The sequence below is a fragment of the Lepisosteus oculatus genome, unplaced genomic scaffold (genome assembly GCF_040954835.1).
Source record: "Lepisosteus oculatus isolate fLepOcu1 unplaced genomic scaffold, fLepOcu1.hap2 HAP2_SCAFFOLD_68, whole genome shotgun sequence".
Taxonomy (NCBI): domain Eukaryota; kingdom Metazoa; phylum Chordata; class Actinopteri; order Semionotiformes; family Lepisosteidae; genus Lepisosteus; species Lepisosteus oculatus.
Window position 1 is genome coordinate 584,963 of NW_027168235.1, and position 23,287 is coordinate 608,249.

At 38.7% G+C, this 23,287-nt stretch overlaps 2 long non-coding RNA genes across 2 annotated transcripts; one reads left to right on the top strand and one right to left on the bottom strand.

Annotated features, from left to right (window-relative positions):
• The first annotated feature begins 12,432 nt into the window (after window positions 1-12,432).
• On the top strand, window positions 12,433-14,096 carry LOC138233639 (uncharacterized). Its single transcript, XR_011187567.1, has 4 exons — window positions 12,433-12,544; window positions 12,683-12,744; window positions 13,156-13,625; window positions 13,737-14,096. It is a non-coding gene; the product is annotated as an uncharacterized lncRNA (long non-coding RNA).
• Window positions 13,519-21,371, bottom strand: LOC138233638 (uncharacterized). Its single transcript, XR_011187566.1, has 6 exons — window positions 21,197-21,371; window positions 20,905-20,974; window positions 19,274-19,384; window positions 15,421-15,600; window positions 15,129-15,198; window positions 13,519-13,599 (listed from the first exon to the last, which is right to left on the bottom strand). It is a non-coding gene; the product is annotated as an uncharacterized lncRNA (long non-coding RNA).
• Between the last annotated feature and the right edge of the window lie 1,916 nt (window positions 21,372-23,287).

A 23,287-nucleotide genomic window follows, 5' to 3' on the forward strand; every position in this document is an offset into this window, starting at 1 on the left:
AAAGAAATACTGCACAGTTCAGGAACTTCATCAACCTAGCAACTGTAAAATAAGCTTACAAACAACTGAATTGAAATGCCAAAAAGTTCAGAGAAAGGCACAAACTATGTTTACTTGGGGTTTACAAAATTAAAGCTAACTAAAACTGTAATGATAAACAATCATGCTGCCAATGGACAGAGAAATATCATGTTTTTTGAATAATGTATTATTTGTTATATAGGAACCCAGTATAAGGGAATCCCTTGCGATCCTGTCTGCAGAGATAAAGGTGAGTATTTTTTTCTCTTTAGCTCTGTCACTCCAAGAAATATAATGAACATAAATATATTTGCCAATCTTTTCATAGTAATCCAAACAACTCTGCGTGTATCTGACATTTGTAATATTTATCTACCGCAGTATAACTCTTCTGGTAAGGCGATTGGTATTGTACCTTGAAAGAAAACTGATTGGAAATGTCATGTACTCTATGGTTTCTATTGATGTCAAGTGGCAAATGTTGACTGGTGATGTTATGTGAATCTTAGGAAATGGTCATTTTTCAATCGAGTCTATGTTTCTCAGAATTTGAGACAGAGAGGTCAATCTCTGCAATCCGAGCTGAGGGCATTTCTTGGAATGGAAAGGTAAGAGCAACGTGTTCTTTGATATTCTCTTAAGACTCTTCGCCAGATTTTACGATGAAAAATGTAACTAATAATAACAAACTTTATTTATAGAGCACCGTTCATACAAATAGTGCTTTGGTGCTTTAAAAAGCAAGCGTAAAAATAAAATATTAAAATTGAGAGATATACTTTCAGTTGTCAAGGAAAATACAGCAATACAGTAAAGCAACATACATGTCAATTAAATAAATAAAAATTAGGAAAGTCGTAATAAAATAAGAACAATTAAAGAGAACTAAAAAAAGAAACAGAAATAGAAAGAACAAAGAACCACTTTAACTAAAAGCAACATTTTCAAATGTTTTTTAAAACAATGTACCGAGCTTGACTGCCTAATAAAAAGTGGAAGTGAGTTTCATAATTTAGAGGCATAAAAACAAAAAGCAGCCTCTCCACTCTTTCTGCATTTCACATGTGGTATTTGCAGTAGGCCAGTATGTGCAGATCTCAGGTCACGTATAGGAACATAGGAAGACAGACATTCAGTAAGGTACAGACGTGCTAGGTCGCTTAAAGCTTTAAAAACAAGTAAAAGAACTTTCAAATTTATCCTAGATAATACATGTGACCAGTGAAGTTTTTTCAAAACAGGAATGATATTCTCTTTCTTGTATTGGTTAGGATCTGTGCTACTGCATTTCGAACAAGTAGTAAGGGATTTATTGTTTTCTTGGGAAGCCCACAAAACAGAGCATTATAATCATATCCACATCAATGTGAGCAATGGAGAAGTCAAATTAACGTGTCTAAATATCATCTAGTTCTATCCCAGGGAAGAGGGCTGTTGCCTACACAGGCGACAAGACACAAAACACTCAACTGTGCAAAACACGCATAAGGACATCAGTCAGGAGGAACAAGGTAAAGTGTTTTTTCTTCTTCACCATGGTCATGTAGTTTCACTCCAAGCACTGTCATATGAAATAACTGTGGAAACGACCTCCCCAACATTTTGGGTTGTTGCATTTTGCTTCAATGAATTTTAACCTTTTCTTTTAGACATTAAGAGGAAGGACACATTCACCCTTGGTAGAGATTCAGTTGTTCTATGAGATGTCAAGGTGAGAATTAACCACTTCAGGGATAAGTCAATCCACATAACTGAAAAGGGGGCAATGAACAGGATATGGGGATTTTGCTAGTTATAAAGTACAATAATCATCATTACATGATCTAAGACTACTGAAGTATAAGCTGTGTCCCTGACTGATAATTAGCAAATTCATCTTTGTAGAGTGCAGCTACTATCTATTCAGTGGCATTTCCTTAAAACAACTGTATTCCCACATTCGGAATATGGAGTGAGATCATGTAGAGAATGTTGGACTTGTAATAACTAATTGAAGGATAATAATAATCAATGAAAGTGCTTAAAAGTATCAACAAATGCCTTCAAAGTACTTGACACGTACTTTGCTTTCAAAAGTGAAACATAATTAATGCTTACGTAAGATTTCTCTTGACTTCTCAGGAGTATACTAACTCCAAGGACAAGTAACATCACAAACCATTATTTAAGTGCTGATGTTGGAGCTGCAATACTACTACCAAGACAAAAAATGATACAGGTAACACTGCTTTCAGATTTCTAAGAATTGCTAAAATAGTATGTTTACAGAGCATTCAGAGTTGAGAATATGACAAGTTCCTACCATCTCAAACACTACCAATCTACAACAAAAAGAAAGTACTTGAACGCCTGCAGTAATCGAACACAAACCAGAACATATCAGTGCATGACAAGGAAATGTAGTCACAAAATGATTCTACCCTTTCAAGTCCCAAAAAGGACCGGGGAACTTAGCGGAGGCGATACCTGGATTTCAAACAGAGTACAATGTAGCCACTGTAGGGGAGAAGATCACAGAGAGCTCTTCTCAGATTGCTCAGAGTCAGCCCCAGCACCCTGTCCTGACTGAAGCAGACAAAGTGGTCAAACAGGTAGGTAGAAATGAGTAAGGAACAGAGAGTATGGTTATTCTTGCATTGTTTTGTTCGTCTGTCAAAGAAAAGAGTGCTTCTGACTTTTGTCAATGTTCATCTTTATTTTAGGAGAAGAACAAACGGTGGTATCACACTTTGCTCAAGTGTATGATACCATGTGTATACAGCAGACATCACCAAAGGAACAGGAGACACCTGAGTAGAGAACAAGAATATGAAAAGACTGATGAAAAAAAGCACCAGGAGAAATCCATTGAATATGCACAATCTCGTCCAGTATTTCAATGAAAAGTTTCAGTGTTGTTTTTAGTGTCGTCGTATTGCATACATTTAAAACAATGTGTCTTGTTAAATGAACAATTTCATTTACTTTAGTAAAAAGTGTTGTTTACTGTAGTCCTAGCATGGATGCAATTGTTAGAAAAAACTTGAATGAAAAACTGAATGTTTCATACAATATGGGTTTGTGTTAACCCACACACCTAAGTGAAATGTTTGATTACGTTTACAAGACATAACACATAGTTCAGTTGAGTGTGAAAGGGAACAACAGAGAAAGTCACAAACAAAACATTTGTGAAGGACTTGATGAATGTTTTTTCTTTAGAAATTACAAAAAATAAAGAATTTTTCAACAAGATGTCTTTCTATAGCGAGTTTCATTTGAGATAGTCTTTTCTTAGAAGTGCAAGAGTGGTATTCCCTACAACTTATTCCCCAATTTGATCATTCTCAGAAATTAGGAGACGGAAACCACACCTACTGTAATATTAGACCTTGTAACAAGGCAACTAGGTTTCAATGGCTTAAAAGGTGCAGAAAGAGGCTCATGTATAATGACCTCCAGTGTCCCACAGGTTTCCCAAATCATTTCTTAGAGTATGGAAAAAGAGGAAATAAAGTGTCTACAGAAAACGTATACCCCCTTGAACTTTGGTCAGTTTGTTGCGCCAGTGCCAGAGTTTCATGCAATTAAATGAGGACCTCTTTCTCACACCACATATGTTATACTTTCAATGGGAAAAAAGGAAATATTACAATTGTATACATTTTCACCCACATGGTAATATTTGGTAGAAGCCCTTTTCACAGCAATTTCAGCTGTGAGTCTGTTGGTAATGGGCTCCACCACCTCTGCACCAACAAGATTTGATAATATTTGAGAATTTCAGAAGTCTGTCTGGTTTAGCTGAAGAATCAGCTAAGGTAAGTTTCATGAAGAGCATCTGATTTCTTTCAATAAAGCAGAACAGAGAAAAAACACACAATACAAAATCATGAGAATTTGTATCCATATGACACTTTGACTCGAATACTTTTATCAGACCTACACAGAGTATATACTGTACACACTTTTTCAGCCCAGGTTTATACATTTGGAACTGCCATTTGTAGCTGTTTTTGTGTCTTAGCTCAACACTGTGAAACCTGTAGTTACAAACATGGAGGATGAAGACATGAAGACATATATTGTACCTCTGACCGGCCTACCTTCCAAGAGGTGAAAGATGAAACTTTTCCTTTATCGTCAACTCAGTGAATGTCTTTAAACTTTCGAAAACTGTAACAAAGAATAAGTTAAAAAACGTATTTTCATTGGACCCACAGAAAAGTCAAAGTTGTCCATAGAAATGCCCGTCTAAATCAGAAATCTACAGCACAAAGGCAGTGGCCTTTCGGGACATAAAAATGAAATCAGACTTTACTCAGACGAATTGCCCTTGGTCACGGACATCTTGCTATCAGTCACTACAAAGATGTTTTCTCTCGTGCCATGGCTTGCCTGACTTGCTTCTTCTGGATGGCTTCTGGTCGCTGGTCAGGATCGACAGCCAGCATGTCCTGGAGCAGTGTCCTTAGCTCCGTGCTTATGGCTCTATTTACTTTCAGGGGATGTGGAACTGCAGCCAGGGGTTCTCATGCAGGGCCTCTCCAACAGGCCCTGACAGACATATGCTCCTGTATCGGAAACACACTTTAGTTCAATTCTAAAATATTTCTCATAGGACTGAAGGAACCTTTGCCTGTTAAGAGTTAACAATTAGGTCCTCAAGAACTGTTTTACGGTTTTCTACACTCCTGGCTGGCCAAGGTCTCTTTAAGGTCTCTTAAGTGGAGGTGTAACTCATGTATCCTACATGTGATTTAGCAACATGAAAGGGAATAGCTTCTTATCGGACTATGGTCTTGGTTAACTGCCTAAGGCTGACCTAAGTGCCTAACTTTCTGACTTTGTTTATACCTTATGAAGAAAGATGTGAAGATGGGGGTTTGAATTTAATCCTTTCTGTAGGGGGTTTAGACTTCTAAGTCACAAGCTGGGGTTTATGGCAGGAAAGGGGGTTAACTGATAAGGACTGCAGATGCAAGCTAGGAACCCCCCTGGGTGTAATGTTAAACTGACCATTTGTCCAGAACATCGTAAACTGGCCAAATACCATGAACCCCCCTCTTTACCATCAGACCGAGTGACGTCAGAAACGGAGAAGAAAACACTATATAACCCAAAAGTTTGTAACAGTACGGCGAACAATACTTCGGTTTTGTTGTTTCTTGCGGGAAACAAGACTTCGGCTTTATTGTTCCTTGCATGCAATAAACTCATCTGTTTTACTTCATCTCGGGATCAAGAACCTTATTTCTTCTGTTACAACAAATTTGGCGTAGTCGGCGGATGCTCCAGAAGGCGCAGAACTTCCCATCGGCAGGAGAGAAGGCTAGCGCTCACATTACTAAGAGGTAAGGACTCCTCTTTTTTAAAAAAAAAGTCCCGACTCTCTGACCGATTGGGAAATCTCTGCTCCCTGCGAGAATCGCCCGAGATGACGGAGTAAACGTGAGTTTCTGAATTCCTCTGGCCCGGGGAAGGCACCGGTGTATGTAATGGGTTGTTTGCTGTAAGCCCAGAATTTGGTCTGGCAGGGGTTCCGCGGTATTGTGTACAGGCGTTCGAAGCTGGTGTATGCCTTAATTGCGCGTGGAGTTTTGAACGGGTTTTGGACCCTTACCGTGAAGTTCAGGACTGGTGTGGGCCTTAATTGCGCCCGGAGTTCTGAAGGTCAGAACTGGTTTGGGCCTTAATTGCGCCCGGAGTTCTGAGGCTCAGAATCGGTGTGGGCCTTAATTGCGCCCGGGGTTCTAGAGCAAGTGGTGCATTAAATGCACGTATAATCCAGGATTGGTGTGGGCCTTAATTGCCCGGGGTCCTGAGATTAGCTACGCCTTGATCGTGCACAGATTGGAGTGGCGTGGTTTCTGGCGTGGCGTGTTTTTTTTTTGTTTTAAAGGAAACAGGAGTAGAAGAGATATATGTATGCATGTTTTTGGTGTTTTCCTTGTTTGTGAAATACATATACACACGCACGACACTAACATAAACACACCTCATAATAAAAGAGCAAAGCATTAAGTAGCAGGATTTAAAGGACGTTGAGACCCGAGAATCGCCCTGATTGAGCTCAGTGCGTAAGTCCACCCTGGGGCAAAAGCAGCGATGCTGGCGTTCTGGGGATGGTGAATTACTGATCAAGAAAGGGGGTTTTCGAGGTCTCGTTTCTTACCTGTGAACAGTGTGGTGTAAGTCCTCTCTAAAGTCTCGGAGAGGCATTTAGATCTGGAGGTAACAGACGCCCTTAGCTGAATGAGTGCAGTAATGCACAGGTTTTTCCAAGTGAAAACATCCCCCTACTGAATGAGCTGTGACCTCACACACGACAAAAGTAAATCTTAAAGAGACCGAATATGTGTGCTAACTGATGGTTTGAGAAAGTGGTGGAAGGGTCCGTTTAAATATCGGAAAAGTGTAAGTTGACGGAAAAGAAGGAGAAAAATATGGAAAAAGCTGAGTTTGTCAGTGGGAATTTGGGGCGAAGACGCCTGTAAAGAAAGCATATGAGTATTGATTGGCAAAAGCACAAGCATGTAGCTCCCACCCTGGTGCACGGCCGGCACCAGTGGTGGCAGATACATGACGAAAAAGAAAGAAATTGGGATGTGACTTAAAAGTGTGTTTACGGGGAAAATAAAAACCCGGAAGAAAATATACTTTACTCGCTACGAAAGAGTATAGAAAAAAAGTTAAAAGAGGCAGTACAGGAGAATGAGAAACTAAAGAAGGAATTAACTCCTGGTCACGCTGCACTGGTTAATGTGCTGCAGCCAGCGAGTAAGTTATATCCTGCTCTCCCACAGGGGAACAAACAGGCAGGAAACGAAAATAATTGGGATCAATCCCTCAGTGGCCATATGGAGAAGGGGGGTCTGATTGGGATAACACTTGGTATGAGTGTGATAAAGACGGATCAGGGTCTCCCCTGTTAGAGGGAGGGCGCCCGCAGATCTGTACTCTCACTCTAAGTGGGAAAGGACTTGATGTAGCAGGGGCTGGCGCCGTTGATGACAGCGCCACTCTAACACTGTCTCGCACCCCGTCAAGGGGGTCTGCAATCGGACCTACCTTCCCTGATTTCCCCCATACGATCAAATCCAAAACCGTAAGATATTGACCGGTGGGCTAAAGTACCGCACCCGAAATTAGAAATGCAGCGAACCTGGAGTGCACTTCAGGAATTAAAAGGATTCATGTAGAAGTAAAACAAGAATACAGCACATTGTATTACGAAGAGAAAAATATATTCTCGATGTGTATGTGTGTTTTATGAATTTGTGTGCCGGCATGTATGTGTGTAACTGTGAGTTTTGGTCTACTAAATGACGGTGTGAGTGTGTTTAGCCAGCGGGACTGGCTAGAGACGTAACTAAAGAGACTTGACGAAAATCAACTTAAGGAGATTGGAAAATATAAGAGCGTCTGAAACGTATAAGTAAAGTACAGGTGGACGTAAAAGTAGTTAAACAGTTTTTGTATTTTTTATACAATTAGTTGCAATAATGGAAACAATTTGGTTTTATTCGAATGTCTCGAAACCAGACATGCTGAAACGCTGTAGGTTTAGAATCGAGACTGGGGAGAATAACGTCTTGTGAGAAAATCTGTTTACCTAACGATTAGATCCTGTAAATCCCTTGTAGCCTCCCTAAGTCTGTCCCAGTCCAGTGGATAAAAATGTACTGTTAATGGAGTGTTGGTTTCTCTGTTAGGGGATACTGGAGCACTACTGTCCTGCTTGTTTCACTCCTCTGTTCAACAGTGTACTATAGAGCAATGTATATGGGAAGATGGCAGGAGGCCACAGTATTGGGACAGCAAGTTTTACTTGCCGAGTACCAGATTTTAATGGGTGGTTTTATTCCAGATCTATTGGGTTGGAATATTATGCATTACAAAGAATGACTATCCAGAACAGGGTATCACGTGGCTTCAACTGGCTGTGATCACTCAGCATGTTGATGGTATTCTGAGTGCTTCCCCTGACGAGGAAACCCACAAGTCTGAGTTGCTTCAGCTTTAGAGTGTCTAATAGAAGCAGTTATGATAAGGCCCTTTTGTGTCTAGCATTGTGAAATTTTAACAGGGCCTGGGTGCAATGTTTTTTACAGGGTGAGCACAACTCTTAACAGATCTGCTTAAGGGGGGAGTGCAGTACAAGGACAAGATTGCCTTGGTTCCCGCAGCAAAAGCCGCCTTTAATAATTTGAAACAAGTTCTCTTACAGGTGCTGAGACTGGGGTTTCCTCAGATGGATCAACCATTCCTTTGTATTATTGCAAGTTGCTGACAGAGGCCACCCAAGGAGCCCGCGAGCAGGTCCTGGAGGCGTGGGGACCACCACCTGAAGGAGGGCACAACCTCATCCCAGGAGAGTGGGTGTGGATCAGGAAATTTCCTTCACAGGTTCTCCAGCCCAGGTGGGACGGACCCTACCAGATCCTGTTGACAACCGAGTCTGCGGTTCGAGTGGAAGGAAAAGATCGCTGGATCCACGCGCCACACTACCGACGAGCCTCATCCCCATTTACAGACTCAGAATGAAATCATTTATGTTAATAACAATAATTGTTGCTGTAGGACTATGTTCCGCAGGAATTAATGATCATCTCTCCCACAAAGGAGAACATGGAATTAATTCCTTTTTAGGCCTCTCCTATCTGACAGCTAAGAAAACCAACCAAAGTGCCTGCTGGGTGTGTGCCGCATTACCCAAATATGTACAGGGAGGACTTCCTATGGGAGCCATTCCTTGGCGTCTCGAGGAAGTCATAGGCATGATCATTTGGAGGGATAATTTAGGAGATTTTAATATGACAAACTATGGGGGGTTGCCATAACACGACTTTAACCTGCACAACATTACAATATCTACAGGAGCGAGGCTTAGAGCCCACGAGTTTCACAGGCTCTTACGCTCCTAAATATAACAGAAGCCATACACCACCATACCTGACTCTCAATAAGGAACGTGAGGGAAACATATGTTTTCAGCACACTAATGGTCTGCACTTGGTTGGATGGAGTCGTTGCAACCTTACCATCGCTGCAAATATATCCACCTCTACCTTCCAAATTCCAGGATGGGATCGGCACACCCCACAATTCGGTATAAGTTTCTTATTTTCAGAGGCATGGGGAGCGCCAAACGGAACATATTTCATTTGTGGAAAACGAGCCTACCCATGGTTGCCAGCCCAGTGGTCTGGCTCATGTTATTTAGGATATGTGGTTCCTCATATCCGTGTTCAAACCCACAGCCCCTTCGGACCTAAACCACAGACCACAAAGAAAATTGGCTGATTGGGAATATTATTTAGGTATAATATTTCCACAAGCCGGCATGAACTTTCTGAGTCGAGAGTTAATTCAAATGGCCTCGACTTTAGAAGAAATAGCAAATTCTACCTCATCTAGTCTGAAGGCTGTTAATGATGAGATGGTAGCCCTCAGAACAGTGGCCATGCAGAACCTACTAGCTTTAGATTATGTACTGGCGGCCCAAGGAGGAACTTGTGCAGTAATTGGCACTGAATGCTGCACATATATCCCTGATAATTCTGAGCACATCTCAGATCTGGCCCAACACATTTACAATGAGGGACAGAAATATCAGGACTATTATACTGAAAATTGGGGAATTGGATCTTGGGTAAAGTCTGTGTTTGGGGCCTGGGGTGGAACCTTTTTATAGTGTTTATCTGTAGGAGTAGTATTGTTTATATGTATAATTGTAATCATCACATTCACAAAAACATGTATCACATCTTGCTATAACCGTGGAACGTACAATGACACGGCAATACATACCTGTTCGCCAAGAAAGGAAAGATCTGCCCTGACATTGTATGTATAAAAATAGGCTACACTGACGTATGCCATATTTTATAAGGGGGGGAATGAAGAATGATGTGAAGACGGGGGTTTGAATTTAATCCTTTCTGTAGGGGGTTTAGACTTCTAAGTCACAAGCAGGGGTTTATGGCAGGAAAGGGGGTTAACTGATAAGGACTGCAGATGCAAGCTAGGAACCCCCCTGGGTGTAATGTTAAACTGACCATTTGCCCAGAACATCGTAAACTGGCCAAATACCATGAACCCCCCTCTTTACCATCAGACCGAGTGACGTCAGAAACGGAGAAGAAAACACTATATAACCCAAAAGTTTGTAACAGTACGGCGAACAATACTTCGGTTTTGTTGTTTCTTGCGGGAAACAAGACTTCGGCTTTATTGTTCCTTGCATGCAATAAACTCATCTGTTTTACTTCATCTCGGGATCAAGAACCTTATTTCTTCTGTTACAACACTTATATGTTAAGAAGCTTCTTCTGACCAATCAGAAATGTATGCTTTATGTATGAACATTTTGCTCATCAAAGTGAGTGAGAGACAAGGTTAACAGAAATTAGCCACGGCAGTAAATGACAGCATATTTTTGGGTTCTTAAATGGTCTCTACCTGGCACACCTGCAGTGCAAACTGACACACACTGTTTAGAGAAACAGCTACTCTATTACTAATATTAATGAAACATTTCTTATTCTATGGAACAAAATCAAACAGTAAAACTAAAACACAGATCTCTTAGCTTCCTATTTCATGAACCAGATGACTGAATGACCAAGCCTAACTAGTAGCCAGAACCCCAGTTAACCCTCCGTAACACAAAGTTTAACCACACGACAGGAACTCTTTCAAACTAAGTGAAAATCATAAATGGATCCATAACTTTACATCAATTTACTATGTTGTGCCAATACCTGCATTTACATTTAGAACGAATGATGTCATAGAACCAGCATCACACCAGTTCCAGGTGTCTCCAAGGAGACAACAGAACGTCAGTTGTGTTTGCTAAAATACACACTTTGAAACATACTGTAACACTTAGTTAACATGTCTGGTTTAGTTGAAGAATCGGCTAAGGTAAGTTTCAGGCTTTAATGGTGGGATGGCACCTGTGCTTTTTTCCCCCAACCGCTAGAATATGATTCGCACCAAACCCAAAAGAAATACTGCACAGTTCAGGAACTTCATCAACCTAGCAACTGTAAAATAAGCTTACAAACAACTGAATTGAAATGCCAAAAAGTTCAGAGAAAGGCACAAACTATGTTTACTTGGGGTTTACAAAATTAAAGCTAACTAAAACTGTAATGATAAACAATCATGCTGCCAATGGACAGAGAAATATCATGTTTTTTGAATAATGTATTATTTGTTATATAGGAACCCAGTATAAGGGAATCCCTTGCGATCCTGTCTGCAGAGATAAAGGTGAGTATTTTTTTCTCTTTAGCTCTGTCACTCCAAGAAATATAATGAACATAAATATATTTGCCAATCTTTTCATAGTAATCCAAACAACTCTGCGTGTATCTGACATTTGTAATATTTATCTACCGCAGTATAACTCTTCTGGTAAGGCGATTGGTATTGTACCTTGAAAGAAAACTGATTGGAAATGTCATGTACTCTATGGTTTCTATTGATGTCAAGTGGCAAATGTTGACTGGTGATGTTATGTGAATCTTAGGAAATGGTCATTTTTCAATCGAGTCTATGTTTCTCAGAATTTGAGACAGAGAGGTCAATCTCTGCAATCCGAGCTGAGGGCATTTCTTGGAATGGAAAGGTAAGAGCAACGTGTTCTTTGATATTCTCTTAAGACTCTTCGCCAGATTTTACGATGAAAAATGTAACTAATAATAACAAACTTTATTTATAGAGCACCGTTCATACAAATAGTGCTTTGGTGCTTTAAAAAGCAAGCGTAAAAATAAAATATTAAAATTGAGAGATATACTTTCAGTTGTCAAGGAAAATACAGCAATACAGTAAAGCAACATACATGTCAATTAAATAAATAAAAATTAGGAAAGTCGTAATAAAATAAGAACAATTAAAGAGAACTAAAAAAAGAAACAGAAATAGAAAGAACAAAGAACCACTTTAACTAAAAGCAACATTTTCAAATGTTTTTTAAAACAATGTACCGAGCTTGACTGCCTAATAAAAAGTGGAAGTGAGTTTCATAATTTAGAGGCATAAAAACAAAAAGCAGCCTCTCCACTCTTTCTGCATTTCACATGAGGTATTTGCAGTAGGCCAGTATGTGCAGATCTCAGGTCACGTATAGGAACATAGGAAGACAGACATTCAGTAAGGTACAGACGTGCTAGGTCGCTTAAAGCTTTAAAAACAAGTAAAAGAACTTTCAAATTTATCCTAGATAATACAGGTGACCAGTGAAGTTTTTTCAAAACAGGAATGATATTCTCTTTCTTGTATTTGTTGGGATCTGTGCTACTGCATTTCGAACAAGTAGTAAGGGATTTATTGTTTTCTTGGGAAGCCCACAAAACAGAGCATTATAATCATATCCACATCAATGTGAGCAATGGAGAAGTCAAATTAACGTGTCTAAATATCATCTAGTTCTATCCCAGGGAAGAGGGCTGTTGCCTACACAGACGACAAGACACAAAACGCTCAACTGTGCAAAACACGCATAAGGACATCAGTCAGGAGGAACAAGGTAAACTGTTTTTTCTTCTTCACCATGGTCATGTAGTTTCACTCCAAGCACTGTCATATGAAATAACTGTGGAAACGACCTCCCAAACATTTTGGGTTGTTGCATTTTGCTTCAATGAATTTTAACCTTTTCTTTTAGACATTAAGAGGAAGGACACATTCACCCTGGGTAGAGATTCAGTTGTTCTATGAGATGTCAAGGTGAGAATTAACCACTTCAGGCATAAGTCAATCCACATGAATGAAAAAGGGGCAATGAACAGGATATGGGGATTTTGCTAGTTATAAAGTACAATAATCATCATTACATGATCTAAGACTACTGAAGTATAAGCTGTGTCCCTGACTGATTACTTAGCAAATTCATCTTTGTAGAGTGCAGCTACTATCTATTCAGTGGCATTTCCTTCAAACAATTGTATTCCCACATTCTGTATATGGAGTGAGATCATGTAGAGAATGTTGGACTTGTAATAACTAATTGAAGGATAATAATAATCAACGAAAGTGCTTAAAAGTATCAACAAATGCCTTCAAAGTACTTGACACGTACTTTGCTTTCAAAAGTGAAACATAATTAATGCTTACGTAAGATTTCTCTTGACTTCTCAGGAGTATACTAACTCCAAGGACAAGTAACATCACAAACCATTATTTAAGTGCTGATGTTGGAGCTGCAATACTACTACCAAGACAAAAAATGATAAAGGTAACACTGCTTTCAGATTTCTAAGAATTGCTAAAATAGTATGTTTACAGAGCATTCAGAGTTGAGAATATGACAAGTTCCTACCATCTCAAACACTGCCAATCTAGAACAAAAAGAAAGTACTTGAACGCCTGCAGTAATCGAACACAAACCAGAACATATCAGTGCATGACAAGGAAATGTAGTCACAAAATGATTCTACCCTTTCAAGTCCCAAAAAAGACCGAGGAACTTAGCGGAGGCGATACCTGGATTTCAAACAGAGTACAATGTAGCCACTGTAGGGGAGAAGATCACAGAGAGCTCTTCTCAGATTGCTCAGAGTCAGCCCCAGCACCCTGTCCTGACTGAAGCAGACAAAGTGGTCAAACAGGTAGGTAGAAATGAGTAAGGAACAGAGAGTATGGTTATTCTTGCATTGTTTTGTTCGTCTGTCAAAGAAAAGAGTGCTTCTGACTTTTGTCAATGTTCATCTTTATTTTAGGAGAAGAACAAACGGTGGTATCACACTTTGCTCAAGTGTATGATACCATGTGTGTACAGCAGACATCACCAAAGGAACAGGAGACACCTGAGTAGAGAACAAGAATATGAAAAGACTGATTAAAAAAGGCACCAGGAGAAATCCATTGAATATGCACAATCTCGTCCAGTATTTCAATGAAAAGTTTCAGTGTTGTTTTTAGTGTCGTCGTATTGCATACATTTAAAACAATGTGTCTTGTTTAATGAACAATTTCATTTACTTTAGTAAAAAGTGTTGTTTACTGTAGTCCTAGCATGGATGCAATTGACAGAAAAAACGTGAATGAAAAACTGAATGTTTCATATAATATGGGTTTGTGTTAACCCACACACCTAAGTGAAATGTTTGATTACGTTTACAAGACATAACACATAGTTCAGTTGAGTGTGAAAGGGAACAACAGAGAAAGTCACAAACAAAACATTTGTGAAGGACTTGATGAATGTTTTTTCTTTAGAAATGACAAAAAATAAAGAATTTTTCAACAAGATGTCTTTCTATAGCGAGTTTCATTTGAGATAGTCTTTTCTTAGAAGTGCAAGAGTGGTATTCCCTACAACTTATTCCCCAATTTGATCATTCTCAGAAATTAGGAGACGGAAACCACACCTACTGTAATATTAGACCTTGTAACAAGGCAACTTGGTTTCAATGGCTTAAAAGGTGCAGAAAGAGGCTCATGTATAATGACCTCCAGTGTCCCACAGGTTTCCCAAATCATTTCTTAGAGTATGGAAAAAGAGGAAATAAAGTGTCTACAGAAAGCGTATACCCCCTTGAACTTTGTTCAGTTTGTTGCGCCAGTGCCAGAGTTTCATGCAATTAAATAAGGACCTCTTTCTCACACCACATATGTTATACTTTCAATGGGAAAAAAGGAAATATTACAATTGTATACATTTTCACCCACATGTTAATATTTGGTAGAAGCCCTTTTCACAGCAATTTCAGCTGTGAGTCTGTTGGTAATGGGCTCCACCACCTCTGCACCAACAAGATTTGATAATATTTGAGAATTTCAGAAGTCTGTCTGGTTTAGCTGAAGAATCAGCTAAGGTAAGTTTCAGGAAGAGCATCTGATTTCTTTCAATAAAGCAGAACAGAGAAAAAACACACAATACAAAATCATGAGAATTTGTATCCATATGACACTTTGACTCGAATACTTTTATCAGACCTACACAGAGTATATACTGTACACACTTTTTCAGCCCAGGTTTATACATTTGATACATTTGGAACTGCCATTTGTAGGTGTTTTTGTGTCTTAGCTCAACACTGTGAAACCTGTAGTTACAAACATGGAGGATGAAGACATGAAGACATATATTGTACCTCTGACCGGCCTACCTTCCAAGAGGTGAAAGATGAAACTTTTCCTTTATCGTCAACTCAGTGAATGTCTTTAAACTTTCGAAAACTGTAACAAAGAATAAGTTAAAAAACTTATTTTCATTGGACCCACAGAAAAGTCAAAGTTGTCCATAGAAATGCACGTCTAAATCAGAAATCTACAGCACAAAGGCAGTGGCCTTTCGGGACATAAAAATGAAATCAGACTTTACTCAGACGAATTGCCCTTGGTCACGGACATCTTGCTATCAGTCACTACAAAGATGTTTTCTCTCGTGCCATGGCTTGCCTGACTTGCTTCTTCAGCTGGATGGCTTCTGGTCGCTGGTCAGGATCGACAGCCAGAATGTCCTGGAGCAGTGTCCTTAGCTCCGTGCTTATGGCTCTATTTACTTTCAGGGGGATGTGGAACTGCAGCCAGGGGTTCTCATCCAGGGCCTCTCCAACAGGCCCTGACAGACATATGCTCCTGTATCGGAAACACACTTTAGTTCAATTCTAAAATATTTCTCATAGGACTGAAGGAACCTTTGCCTGTTAAGAGTTAACAATTAGGTCCTCAAGAACTGTTTTACGGTTTTCTACACTCCTGGCTGGCCAAGGTCTCTTTAAGGTCTCTTAAGTGGAGGTGTAACTCATGTATCCTACATGTGATTTAGCAACATGAAAGGGAATAGCTTCTTATCGGGTTATGGTCTTGGTTAACTGCCTAAGGCTGACCTAAGTGCCTAACTTTCTGACTTTGTTTATACCTTATATGTTAAGAAGCTTCTTCTGACCAATCAGAAATGTATGCTTTATGTATGAACATTTTGCTCATCAAAGTGAGTGAGAGACAAGGTTAACAGAAATTAGCCACGGCAGTAAATGACAGCATATTTTTGGGTTCTTAAATGGTCTCTACCTGGCACACCTGCAGTGCAAACTGACACACACTGTTTAGAGAAACAGCTACTCTATTACTAATATTAATGAAACATTTCTTATTCTATGGAACAAAAACAAACAGTAAAACTAAAACACAGATCTCTTAGCTTCCTATTTCATGAACCAGATGACTGAATGACCAAGCCTAACTAGTAGCCAGAACCCCAGTTAACCCTCCGTAACACAAAGTTTAACCACACGACAGGAACTCTTTCAAACTGAGTGAAAATCATAAATGGATCCATAACTTTACATCAATTTACTATGTTTTGCCAATACCTGCATTTACATTTAGAACGAATGATGTCATAGAACCAGCATCACACCAGTTCCAGGTGTCTCCAAGGAGACAACAGAACTTCAGTTGTGTTTGCTAAAATACACACTTTGAAACATACTGTAACACTTAGTTAACATGTCTGGTTTAGTTGAAGAATCGGCTAAGGTAAGTTTCAGGGTTTAATGGTGGGATGGCACCTATGCTTTTTTACCCCAACCGCTAGAATATGATTCACACAAAACCCAAAAGAAATACTGCACAGTTCAGGAACTTCATCAACCTAGCAACTGTAAAATAAGCTTACAAACAACTGAATTGAAATGCCAAAAAGTTCAGAGAAAGGCACAAACTATGTTTACTTGGGGTTTACAAAATTAAAGCTAACTAAAACTGTAATGATAAACAATCATGCTGCCAATGGACAGAGAAATATCATGTTTTTTGAATAATGTATTATTTGTTATATAGGAACCCAGTATAAGGGAATCCCTTGCGATCCTGTCTGCAGAGATAAAGGTAAGTATTTTTTTCTCTTTAGCTCTGTCACTCCAAGAAATATAATGAACATAAATATATTTGCCAATCTTTTCATAGTAATCCAAACAACTCTGCGTGCATCTGACATTTGTAATATTTATCTACCGCAGAATAACTCTTCTGGCAAGGCGATTGGTATTGTACCTTGAAAGAAAACTGATTGGAAATGTCATGTACTCTATGGTTTCTATTGATGTCAAGTGGCAAATGTTGACTGGTGATGTTATGTGAATCTTAGGATATGGTCATTTTTCAATCGAGTCTATGTTTCTCAGAATTTGAGACAGAGAGGTCAATCTCTGCAATCCGAGCTGAGGGTATTTCTTGGAATGGAAAGGTAAGAGCAACGTGTTCTTTGATATTCTCTTAGGACTCTTCGCCAGATTTTACGATGAAAAATGTAAATAATAATAACAAACATTATTTTATATAGTGCCTTGAAAGGTGGCTTCTTTACAGAATGACAAAACCAACTACAAAAAATAATACACAAGATATGCATGATGACAATACACAGTTAAAGGAGACAGTAGATGGTCATTGTCAGTGTATCCTGAAGGTAGTTTTCCAATTTTTTGGAACGGGGTAAAAGAGGCCACCTCTATTAGAATCTTTGTCCTAACCAAAAATGTAACAAAGTATAATAATAATATTAAAAATAATAATAATAATAAACTTTATTTATAGAGCACCTTTCATACAAATAGTGCTTTGGTGTTTTAAAAAGCAAGCGTAAAAATAAAATATTAAAATTGAGAGATATACTTTCAGTTGTCAAGGAAAATACAGCAATACAGTAAAGCAACATACATGTCAATTAAATAAATAAAAATTAGGAAAGTCGTAATAAAATAAGAACAATTAAAGAGAACTAAAAAAAGAAACAGAAATAGAAAGAACAAAGAACCACTTTAACTAAAAGCAACATTTTCAAATGTTTTTTAAAACAATGTACAGAGCTTGACTGCCTAATAAAAAGTGGAAGTGAGTTTCATAATTTAGAAGCATAAAAACAAAAAGCAGCCTCTCCACTCTTTCTGCATTTCACATGTGGTATTTGCAGTAGGCCAGTATGTGCAGATCTCAGGTCACGTATAGGACCATATGAAGACAGACATTCAGTAAGGTACAGACGTGCTAGGTCGCTTAAAGCTTTAAAAACAAGTAAAAGAACTTTCAAATTTATCCTAGATAATACAGGTGACCAGTGAAGTTTTTTCAAAACAGGAATGATATTCTCTTTCTTGTATTTGTTAGGATCTGTGCTACTGCATTTCGAACAAGTAGTAAGGGATTTATTGTTTTCTTGGGAAGCCCACAAAACAGAGCATTATAATCATATCCACATCAATGTGAGCAATGGAGAAGTCAAATTAACGTGTCTAAATATCATCTAGTTCTATCCCAGGGAAGAGGGCTGTTGCCTACACAGACGACAAGACACAAAACGCTCAACTGTGCAAAACACGCATAAGGACATCAGTCAGGAGGAACAAGGTAAAGTGTTTTTACTTCTTCACCATGGTCATGTAGTTTCACTCCAAGCACTGTCATATGAAATAACTGTGGAAACGACCTCCCCAACATTTTGGGTTGTTGCATTTTGCTTCAATGAATTTTAACCTTTTCTTTTAGACATTAAGAGGAAGGACACATTCACCCTTGGTAGAGATTCAGTTGTTCTACGAGATGTCAAGGTGAGAATTAACCACTTCAGGCATAAGTCAATCCACATGACCGGAAATGGGGCAATGAACAGGATATGGGGATTTTGCTAGTTATAAAGTACAATAAAAATTCATTAAATGATCTAAGACTACTGAAATATAAGCTGTGTCCCTGACTGATTAATTAGCAAATTCATCTTCGTAGAGTGGAGCTACACTGAATATGGAGTGAGATCATGTAGGGAATGTTGGACTTGTAATAACTAATTGAAGGATAATAATAATCAACGAAAGTGCTTAAAAGTATCAACAAATGCCTTCAAAGTACTTGACACGTACTTTGCTTTCAAAAGTGAAACATAATTAATGCTTACGTAAGATTTCTCTTGACTTCTCAGGAGTATACTAACTCCAAGGACAAGTAACATCACAAACCATTATTTAAGTGCTGATGTTGGAGCTGCAATACTACTACCAAGACAAAAAATGATACAGGTAACACTGCTTTCAGATTTCTAAGAATTGCTAAAATAGTATGTTTACAGAGCATTCAGAGTTGAGAATATGACAAGTTCCTACGATCTCAAACACTGCCAATCTAGAACAAAAAGAAAGTACTTGAACGCCTGCAGTAATCGAACACAAACCAGAACATATCAGTGCATGACAAGGAAATGTAGTCACAAAATGATTCTACCCTTTCAAGTCCCAAAAAGGACCGAGGAACTTACCGGAGGCGATACCTGGATTTCAAACAGAGTACAATGTTGCCACTGTAGGGGAGAAGATCACAGAGAGCTCTTCTCAGATTGCTCAGAGTCAGCCCCAGCACCCTGTCCTGACTGAAGCAGACAAAGTGGTCAAACAGGTAGGTAGAAATGAGTAAGGAACAGAGAGTATGGTTATTCTTGCATTGTTTTGTTCGTCTGTCAAAGAAAAGAGTGCTTCTGACTTTTGTCAATGTTCATCTTTATTTTAGGAGAAGAACAAACGGTGGTATCACACTTTGCTCAAGTGTATGATACCATGTGTGTACAGCAGACATCACCAAAGGAACAGGAGACACCTGAGTAGAGAACAAGAATATGAAAAGACTGATGAAAAAAAGCACCAGGAGAAATCCATTGAATATGCACAATCTCGTCCAGTATTTCAATGAAAAGTTTCAGTGTTGTTTTTAGTGTCGTCGTATTGCATACATTTAAAACAATGTGTCTTGTTTATTGAACAATTTCATTTACTTTAGTAAAAAGTGTTGTTTACTGTAGTCCTAGCATGGATGCAATTGTTAGAAAAAACGTGAATGAAAAACTGAATGTTTCATACAATATGGGTTTGTGTTAACCCACACACCTAAGTGAAATGTTTGATTACGTTTACAAGACATAACACATAGTTCAGTTGAGTGTGAAAGGGAACAACAGAGAAAGTCACAAACAAAACATTTGTGAAGGACTTGATGAATGTTTTTTCTTTAGAAATGACAAAAAATAAAGAATTTTTCAACAAGATGTCTTTCTATAGCGAGTTTCATTTGAGATAGTCTTTTCTTAGAAGTGCAAGAGTGGTATTCCCTACAACTTATTCCCCAATTTGATCATTCTCAGAAATTAGGAGACGGAAACCACACCTACTGTAATATTAGACCTTGTAACAAGGCAACTAGGTTTCAATGGCTTAAAAGGTGCAGAAAGAGGCTCATGTATAATGACCTCCAGTGTCCCACAGGTTTCCCAAATCATTTCTTAGAGTATGGAAAAAGAGGAAATAAAGTGTCTACAGAAAGCGTATACCCCTTTGAACTTTGTTCAGTTTGTTGCGCCAGTGCCAGAGTTTCATGCAATTAAATGAGGACCTCTTTCTCACACCACATATGTTATACTTTCAATGGGAAAAAAGGAAATATTACAATTGTATACATTTTCACCCACATGTTAATATTTGGTAGAAGCCCTTTTCACAGCAATTTCAGCTGTGAGTCTGTTGGTAATGGGCTCCACCACCTCTGCACCAACAAGATTTGATAATATTTGAGAATTTCAGAAGTCTGTCTGGTTTAGCTGAAGAATCAGCTAAGGTAAGTTTCAGGAAGAGCATCTGATTTCTTTCAATAAAGCAGAACAGAGAAAAAACACACAATACAAAATCATGAGAATTTGTATCCATATGACACTTTGACTCGAATACTTTTATCAGACCTACACAGAGTATATACTGTACACACTTTTTCAGCCCAGGTTTATACATTTGGAACTGCCATTTGTAGCTGTTTTTGTGTCTTAGCTCAACACTGTGAAACCTGTAGTTACAAACATGGAGGATGAAGACATGAAGACATATATTGTACCTCTGACCGGCCTACCTTCCAAGAGGTGAAAGATGAAACTTTTCCTTTATCGTCAACTCAGTGAATGTCTTTAAACTTTCGAAAACTGTAACAAAGAATAAGTTAAAAAACTTATTTTCATTGGACCCACAGAAAAGTCAAAGTTGTCCATAGAAATGCCCGTCTAAATCAGAAATCTACAGCACAAAGGCAGTGGCCTTTCGGGACATAAAAATGAAATCAGACTTTACTCAGACGAATTGCCCTTGGTCACGGACATCTTGCTATCAGTCACTACAAAGATGTTTTCTCTCGTGCCATGGCTTGCCTGACTTGCTTCTTCTGCTGGATGGCTTCTGGTCGCTGGTCAGGATCGACAGCCAGCATGTCCTGGAGCAGTGTCCTTAGCTCCGTGCTTATGGCTCTATTTACTTTCAGGGGGATGTGGAACTGCAGCCAGGGGTTCTCATGCAGGGCCTCTCCAACAGGCCCTGACAGACATATGCTCCTGTATCGGAAACACACTTTAGTTCAATTCTAAAATATTTCTCATAGGACTGAAGGAACCTTTGCCTGTTAAGAGTTAACAATTAGGTCCTCAAGAACTGTTTTACGGTTTTCTACACTCCTGGCTGGCCAAGGTCTCTTTAAGGTCTCTTAAGTGGAGGTGTAACTCATGTATCCTACATGTGATTTAGCAACATGAAAGGGAATAGCTTCTTATCGGATTATGGTCTTGGTTAACTGCCTAAGGCTGACCTAAGTGCCTAACTTTCTGACTTTGTTTATACCTTATATGTTAAGAAGCTTCTTCTGACCAATCAGAAATGTATGCTTTATGTATGAACATTTTGCTCATCAAAGTGAGTGAGAGACAAGGTTAACAGAAATTAGCCACGGCAGTAAATGACAGCATATTTTTGGGTTCTTAAATGGTCTCTACCTGGCACACCTGCAGTGCAAACTGACACACACTGTTTAGAGAAACAGCTACTCTATTACTAATATTAATGAAACATTTCTTATTCTATGGAACAAAAACAAACAGTAAAACTAAAACACAGATCTCTTAGCTTCCTATTTCATGAACCAGATGACTGAATGACCAAGCCTAACTAGTAGCCAGAACCCCAGTTAACCCTCCGTAACACAAAGTTTAACTACACGACAGGAACTCTTTCAAACTGAGTGAAAATCATAAATGGATCCATAACTTTACACCAATTTACTATGTTTTGCCAATACCTGCATTTACATTTAGAACGAATGATGTCATAGAACCAGAATCACACCAGTTCCAGGTGTCTCCAAGGAGACAACAGAACTTCAGTTGTGTTTGCTAAAATACACACTTTGAAACATATTGTAACACTTAGTTAACATGTCTGGTTTAGTTGAAGAATCGGCTAAGGTAAGTTTCAGGGTTAAATGGTGGGATGGCACCTGTGCTTTTTTCCCCCAACCACTAGAATATGATTCGCACCAAACCCAAAAGAAATACTGCACAGTTCAGGAACTTCATCAACCTAGCAACTGTAAAATAAGCTTACAAACAACTGAATTGAAATGCCAAAAAGTTCAGAGAAAGGCACAAACTATGTTTACTTGGGGTTTACAAAATTAAAGCTAACTAAAACTGTAATGATAAACAATCATGCTGCCAATGGACAGAGAAATATCATGTTTTTTGAATAATGTATTATTTGTTATATAGGAACCCAGTATAAGGGAATCCCTTGCGATCCTGTCTGCAGAGATAAAGGTAAGTATTTTTTTCTCTTTAGCTCTGTCACTCCAAGAAATATAATGAACATAAATATATTTGCCAATCTTTTCATAGTAATCCAAACAACTCTACATGTATCTGACATTTGTAATATTTATCTACCGCAGTATAACTCTTCTGGCAAGGCAATTGGTATTGTACCTTGAAAGAAAACTGATTGGAAATGTCATGTACTCTATGGTTTCTATTGATGTCAAGTGGCAAATGTTGACTGGTGATGTTATGTGAATCTTAGGAAATGGTCATTTTTCAATCGAGTCTATGTTTCTCAGAATTTGAGACAGAGAGGTCAATCTCTGCAATCCGAGCTGAGGGCATTTCTTGGAATGGAAAGGTAAGAGCAACGTGTTCTTTGTTATTCTCTTAAGACTCTTCGCCAGATTTTACGATGAAAAATGTAAATAATAATAACAAACATTATTTTATATAGTGCCTTGAAAGGTGGCTTCTTTACAGAATAACAAAACCAACTACAATAAATAATACACAAGATATGCATGATGACAATACACAGTTAAAGGAGACAGTAGATGGTCATGGTCAGTGTATTCTGAAGGTAGTTTTCCAATTTTTTGGAACGGGGTAAAAGAGGTCACCTCTACTAGAATCTTTGTCCTAACCAAAAATGTAACA